Below are 7,366 nucleotides of genomic sequence, written 5' to 3'. Positions count from 1 at the left end.
TAAACAAAAGACATATGGTTTAACTTAATATTGTTACTGCTGTGATTAAGAAGAAAAGTAATATGAAAACATAAGAATAAAATTACATACATGCAGTGATGTACAAAACAGTAATTTAGTTGAAGAGCTCCATTAGTTTCAAGCAGTTTGAACAGCTTGAGCAGTTCATGGCCCTGAAATTGGGCTCCATAGTACCACAGCTACTGGTGCTATGGAAGCTCTGAAGTAAGAAAATGGCATGACACACACTTCAGCTTCTTCTGGAAGGTTCCGTATGATGTCCCATTCTGGGAAGGCCACTAGCATCGGCATGACATGCATGTGCTGAAAGCATCAGAAATTCTCAGATCATAATATTTGTCAGCCTATCAGATGATTTGGCACATGTCCCAGAAACTTGAGCGCATGTGTCCAGTCCATACATGTGTACCATCGACATGATGCACTGCAGGAACTCACCAAGACTCCTTAGACAACATCTTCCAAATCCACGACCACTACCATCTAGAAGGACAAAGGCAACATTCATGTGGGAACACTACCACCTGGACGTTCTCCTAAAAGCCACTCATCATCGTGACTTGGAAATATATCGCCATTCCTTCACTGTTGCTGTGTCAAAATCCTGAAACTCCCTCCCTAACAGCACTGTAGGTGGACCTGCACCCCAGGGACTGCAGTGGTTCAAGAAGGCGGCTAATCACCACCTTCTGAAAGGCAACAATATATAAAAGCAAATTACAGCGGATGCTGGAATCTGAAACAAAAACAGGAAATACTGGACAATATCAGCAGGTCTTACAGCATCTGCGAAGAGAGATGGGAGCTAACGTTTCAAGTCTGGATGACTCTTTGTCAAAGCTCAAGAGAACTGGAAATAGGGTCAGATTTAAAATGTTGTGGTGGGGGGGACGTGGAGCAGTGGGACTGAATAGAGGGACAGCAATAGATGGTGATTGACAATGACGTCATGGACAGAATGTCAAAGGGAATGTAAATGGGAGTTATTAAGGCTAAGAAGGGCACTAATAGTGGCACATTAAGAGATCAGGGAAAAAATGGCCAAAGTGGGGTTGGGGGAGGAGGGACAAAGGTGAGAGAAAAATGGATGGATGGAAGAAATGAAAATGAACTGATAGAAATAAAAATGGGGTGAATGAAGGTGGAGGAGAGAGCTCACAGTTGGAAGTTGTTGAACTCAATGTTAAGTCTGGAAGGCTGTAACGTGCCTAATCAGAAGATGAGAAGCTGTAACTCCAGTTTGCGCTGGGCTTCACTGGAGCACAACTGCAGGCCAAGGACAGTCATGTGGACATGAGAGCATGATGGTGGGTTGAAATGGCAAATGACAGGAAGGTCTGTGTCTTGCTTGCGGACGGACCACAAGTGTTCTGCAAAGCAGTCACCCAGTCTGCATTTAGTCTCTCTGATGTAGCAGCAAATGTAATAGACCAGTTCTGGGAGGGAGGAGAGGGAGTGAAGCCAGAGGTGCGGGAGATGGGTCAGCCACAGCGGGTGGGAAACCACGATTAAGGAAGAATGAAGACAAGTCAGCAGCACCGTTTTGGAAAGTGGCATCATCGGAACAGATGCGACGGAGGTGAAGAAACTGTGAGAATGGGATGAAATCCTTACAGGATGTGGGGTATGAACAGTTCAAGTCGAAGTAGCTGTGGAAGATGGTGGGCTTGTAATGGATACAAGCGGACAGTCAATCCCCAGAAATGGAGACAGTGAAGGTGATAGAGGGATGGAAATTGGAAGCGATATTAATAGGTTTTTACAGATCCTGACGGGAACATGAAGCAGCACCAAAATAGTCGTTGATATCCCGATAAAAGATTTGTGGGATGGGGGCGGAGTAGGAGTGGAACAGGGAATGTTCCACATACCTCATAAAGAGGCATGAAAAACTGGGACCCATGCGGGCACCCATAGCCACGCCTTTAGTTTGGAGGCAGTGAGACATGTTAAAGGAGAAATTGTTGAGTGAAGGGGCAAGTTCAGCCAGGCGGAGGAGAGTGGTGATGGATCGGGATTGTTTGGGCCTCAATTCGAAGAAGAAGTGGAGAACCTTCAGACCATCCTGATGAGGAATGGAGTTATAGAAGGATTTGGCATCCATGGTAAAGAGAAGGCAGTTAGGGCCAGGGAACTGGAAGTTGTTGATATGATGTAGGACATCAGATAAATCACGGATGTAGGTGGGAAGGGACTGGACAAGAGGAGGGAGTATGGAGTCAAGATAGAAGAAATTAGTTAAGGGATGCAGGGACAGGCTGACAATGGGCAAACAGTCCTGTTTGTGGATTTTGGGGTGGAGGTAGAAATAGACTGGGCAGCGATGGAAGACTATAAGGTTGGAAGTTGTAGAGGGAAGATATTCAGCGGGGATGAGGTTAGTGACAGTCCTGGAAACAATGGCTTGATGCTCAGTGGTGGGGTGGTGGTCCAGGGGGAGGTAAGAGGGAGTGTCTGAGTGTTGGCAAGGTAGAGGTCAATATAGATTGGAATGGATTTTGATTTATTGTCACGTGTACCAAGGTACAGTGAACAGCATTGTTCTGCATACAGCTCAGGCAGATCGTTCCATACATGTAAAACATAGGACATACAATAAATACACAATGTGAATACATAGTTATAGACACGCGAGTGTAGTGCTACTCAGTAGAGAAGATGTGTGGAGAGATCAGTTCAGTCCATAAGAGGGTCATTCAGGAGTCTGATAATAGCGGGGAAGAAGCTGTTTATGAATCTGTTAGTTTGTGTTCCCAGACTTTTGTATCTCCTGCCTGATGGAAAAGGTTGGAAGAGAGAATAACCTGGGTGGAAGGGGTCTTTGATTATTCTACCCCCTTTCCCACAGCAGCGGAAGGTGTAGACAGAGTCAATGGATGGGCGATAGGTTCGCGTGGTGGACTGGGTGTTCACAACTCTGTATTTCTTATGATCTTGGGCCGAGCAGTTGCCATACCAGGTTGTGATGCAGTCAGATAGGATGCTTTCTATGGTGCATCTGTAAAAATTGATGAGTCAATGTGGACATGCCAAATTTCCTGAGTTTCCTATGGACGTAGAGGTGCTGTTGTGCTTTCTTGGTCGTAGCGTTGGCGTGGGTGGACCAGGACAGATTGTTGGTGATGTGCACACCTAGGAATTTGAAGCTGTCAACCTTTGATGCAGACATGGGTGTGTACGATACTTCGCTTCCTGAAGTCAATGACCAGCTCCTTAGTTTTGCTGACATTGAGGGAGAGATTGTTGTCATTACACCACAACGCTAGCTTATCTTTCTCCCTCCTGTACTCTGATTCATTGTTGTTTGAGATTCCACCCACTACAGTTATGTCATCAGCAAACTTGTAGATGGAGTTGGAGCCATAGACTGGGGCTAAGTACATAGCCTTGCAGGGCCCCGGTATTGAGGACTGGCGTGGAGGAAGTGTTGTTGTTTATTCTTATTAATTGTGGTCTATGGGCCAGGAAGTCAAGGATCCAGTTGCAAAGGGAGGAGCCAAGTCCTTGGATTTGGAGTTTTTATATGAGCTTGGCTGGGATAATGGTGTTGAAGGCGGAGCTGTAGTCAATGAATAGGAGTCTGATGTAGGAGTCCTTGCTGGTGAGATGCTCCAGGGATGAGTGTAGGGCCAGGGAGATGGCGTCTGCGGTGGACGGTTGTGGCGGTATGTAAATTATAGTGGATCAAGGCATTCTGGGAATATGGAGTTGATGTGTCTCATGAGCAACCTCTCCAAGCACAGACAACATGCCAGACAGCAGCCCCACCCTTGTTGAGGGTCTGATGACAAAGTCAGGGTTGGACCTGAGAGAGCAGAAGGCAACAGGTTCGAGTAGGTGGGAGGAGCAGAGAAATTGAGATGGTCAATGTCATGCCAACAGTTCTCTATAAAACTATCAAGAGTAGGTAAGCAGCCGGAGGGTAGGGGTCCAGGTGGAGGGGAGTATTGGAGGTGGGTGAAAGGATCTGTTGAACGGGGGAGGACTCCTGCCCGAAGAAGTGAGCATGGAGATGAACAGGGCTGAGTTCAGCATCGTGTCGAGCCTGAAATGTGTTGAGGTGGGGACATAAGTGTATGAAGCTGAATCTTTTGTGGAGTGCGGCACGTCATCCAGCCACTAAATGTAAGCTCCCTTCTCTCTCCACAGATGCTGTCAGACCTGCTGAAATTTTCAGTACTTATTGTTTTTGTTGGTGGACAATACATGTTGGCCGAGCCAGCGACACCCACATGCAACAAATTAATTATTTAAAATGTGCTAATCACTTTCAGCTGAACATCCATTCAACTGCATGACGGACATCTCATTAGCATTATTTACAAAGTGAGGTGCTTTTGACTGCAGTAATGTTTGTTAAGTACTGTTGAATGCTTTTGGAAGTGTTATGGTCAGTTGTTGCATCTTTAGGGAGGGTAGAGGAATTGGTCACCTGTCCACACCAGGTTTGCAAAAGGTATGGAGGCTGGAGTTTCAGTGGCTTTGGGTCTGCAACATTACAGAGAAAAGAATAGAGGCTGCAGAGAGAGGAGCTCTGCAGAGATGGTGGAGAAGGAGGGCTCTCTGCAGAAGCCCCTACCCATTAAGGAGTTTCAGGAAGCACTTCTACTTCTATCTCAACCAGGAGATGCTTCAAATTCAAATTCATCAAGGATGTGGTCGCAAAACTGTGCCACCTCCTTCAATATGACCTGAAGCTTTGAACAGGGCTAGGATGGCACTACCAATGGCCACCAAGCGAATTGTAACCCTGGGCATGAGCAGCCAACAGAGTGAACACCTCCCACTCCACCGTCCATAGTTGCATCGGAAAATGACAGGCACCTTATAGATTAGGAAAGGTAATTTCATTGAGCATGTGGCTTTTCCAGGATAGCAGGGTTATTGTTTGTGGCTCTGCAGTCCCACATGTCAAAAAGGCGAGATAGAGGGGCCATAAAGTTTACCATTCTGTTAACTTGCACTTGCTGTATGACCACGCAAACACCAGTCGGTAAATGACCTTTCACTCCTGGCAGCAGCCACAATGCCTTTATCATTGGCAGAATGTTACATTCCACCTAGAAACGTTCTGAGGTGGGGGCGGGCTGGGAGCATAAAATGAAGTGGATGGGAGTCGTCTCGGGAACCCACCCTCCCAAACCCAGATGCAATATCACGCTTGGGCGGGCAGGGCATTGGTGAGGAATCCCACCGCTTGACCTATTAAGGCCCTTAAGTAGCCACTTAATAACCACTTAAGGGCCTTGTCCGTCCAGCCTCAATTTTTATGCCGGCAGCAGTGGGTGCAGGGAAGGTGGGAAAGTGACAGTAATACTTTTCCCCATCTCAAGTGGGATTGGGGGGGGGGGGAATGCCTCACTCTGAAGGCCTCCTACTCAGAGTCGGGGCACCCTCACTCCATGATCGACCCCCTCCCGATCCTCCAGGATGTCACCCAAGCCCTGTCCTGGAGTTCCCTCCAGGACTTGCAACAGTCAAAGAGCTCAGTCCCAGGCAGAACACTCCTCTATTGTTTCTGGTCACTGCAGCGCTGTGCCTGGCCGGGTTGAAGATCTGTCAGTCAGCCTTACTGACTGACAGCTCTTATGCAAGGGACTTCCTTCCAAGGGTGGATGGAAGTCCCACCCACTGACAATCAACGTATACGTGAGCGTTGGGAGTGGGAGTTCGAGAGTCAGCAGTTGTGCGTTAGGCACCAACTCTCGAGATGGTCAGTGTCGATCAAGGAGGAAAAGAGGAGGCACCCAGAATCCTGGAAAAGAGACTCTCACTTTGATAACATCTTTATCCAACAACATATCCAATTATATAACCAAAAAGTAATCCTAGTGAATCCCTTTGGTGAGTGGACTGACAGGTGCCTTTGCCTGTCCGACACAGTCTTACCCTTGTAGCTGTGGCATGGCTGCTGGAAACTGCTCCCTTTCAAATGGGAAGGCTGGGGATGGCCTAGAAGGGCACCATGAAGCAGCTCTGAACCACAAGGGCTTGGCTGCAGACTGCTCCAGCTCGACATGGCAGCAGTAGTCTGGGTTGCCTAGGAGGCAGCAGCAAGGATGGCGTGTCAATGATTCAAGGACAATAGCTTTTATCCAAAGAGAAGGCAACAAGCCTGTGGTCCATGGAACCATTGCCACTCTTCCGTGGCACTGCCTCATTCCTGTAGGAGGATAACTTATCGGACTGCAGTGAAACCATGGATGTACCTGTGTTAGGCAGCCACGGCAGCTGCAGTCTGAGCCTGCCTGGATTGGATCTCGTCACCTCTATCTGAGCTTCTACTGCAGGACTCATATATTGGGTAACTTTTGTCTGTGTTGCAACAGTAACTGAGAAATTGACCACTGGATTCATTTTCATGATCGGGACATAGTGTTGGTCACTACTTCCATACTATAAAGTCTAGACTCCAGCTGTGTGCAATGTACTGTACCGTGATGGAGCCAGATTCCTTTGTGCTCCTTGACAGTGACAACAGGTTGTCTGGCAGGCCTGCCAATGCACCGGGCATTTCAGAGTGCATGTTCATCAGGGTTCTCTGTCGGCCATCCGAACAAATTCCTCACCCAACTCATCTCTAGCAGGACTCATCTGCAACCTTGCCATCTGGGTAGCTGGTAGTCGAACAGCCTTCCCTTCTGCCCTGATTGCAGACCCTCATGCCCAGTGACTCATCATGTGAAGACCTTAACTCTACACTACCACCTAAAGATTGCAGTGTCAGTACTTGAGTGATGCTCTCACCCTCCTGAGGCTGGTGCAGCTGGGCAGGCAATTGCTCTTAGTTATCTGAAAGCAGCAAATCAGAGGGGAAGTTTAGGATGAGGGAAGTGGGAATTGTGCAGAAAGTAAAAAGTTCATGGTCACATCATCATCGGTTTGCACGTCATGCCAGATAGCAGGAAGAGGGTGAGGTAGGATTTTCTTTTTTACTTTTAAAAATGTTTTCCAATTAAGGGACAATTTAGCGTGACCAATCCACCTACCCTGCACATCGTTGGGTTGTGGGGGTGAAACCCAGGCAGACATGGGGAGGATGTGCAAACTCCACGCGGAAAGGGGCAGGGATCGAACCCAGGTCCTCGGTGCTATCAGACATCAGCGTTAACCATGGCGCCACCGTGCCACCCGAGGGTGAGGTAGGATTTAAGATTGAGCAGGCAGGATCATACCATTATACTCAATATTCTCAGTGACTGTCAACAGGTTGTGATAAAATGAAAATTAAGGAACCTAATAATTGGGAATGTGTTTAGTAAGTTTGCGGACAACACAAAGGTTGCCTGATTAGTAAGTTTACAGGCGACACAAATATTGGTGGAATTGCAGGTCATGATGAGGA

This window comes from Scyliorhinus torazame, chromosome 9 (assembly GCF_047496885.1).
Source record: "Scyliorhinus torazame isolate Kashiwa2021f chromosome 9, sScyTor2.1, whole genome shotgun sequence".
Lineage (NCBI taxonomy): Eukaryota > Metazoa > Chordata > Chondrichthyes > Carcharhiniformes > Scyliorhinidae > Scyliorhinus > Scyliorhinus torazame.
The sequence above is the reverse complement of the archived record's forward strand: the minus strand, read 5'-3'. Positions refer to the sequence as shown.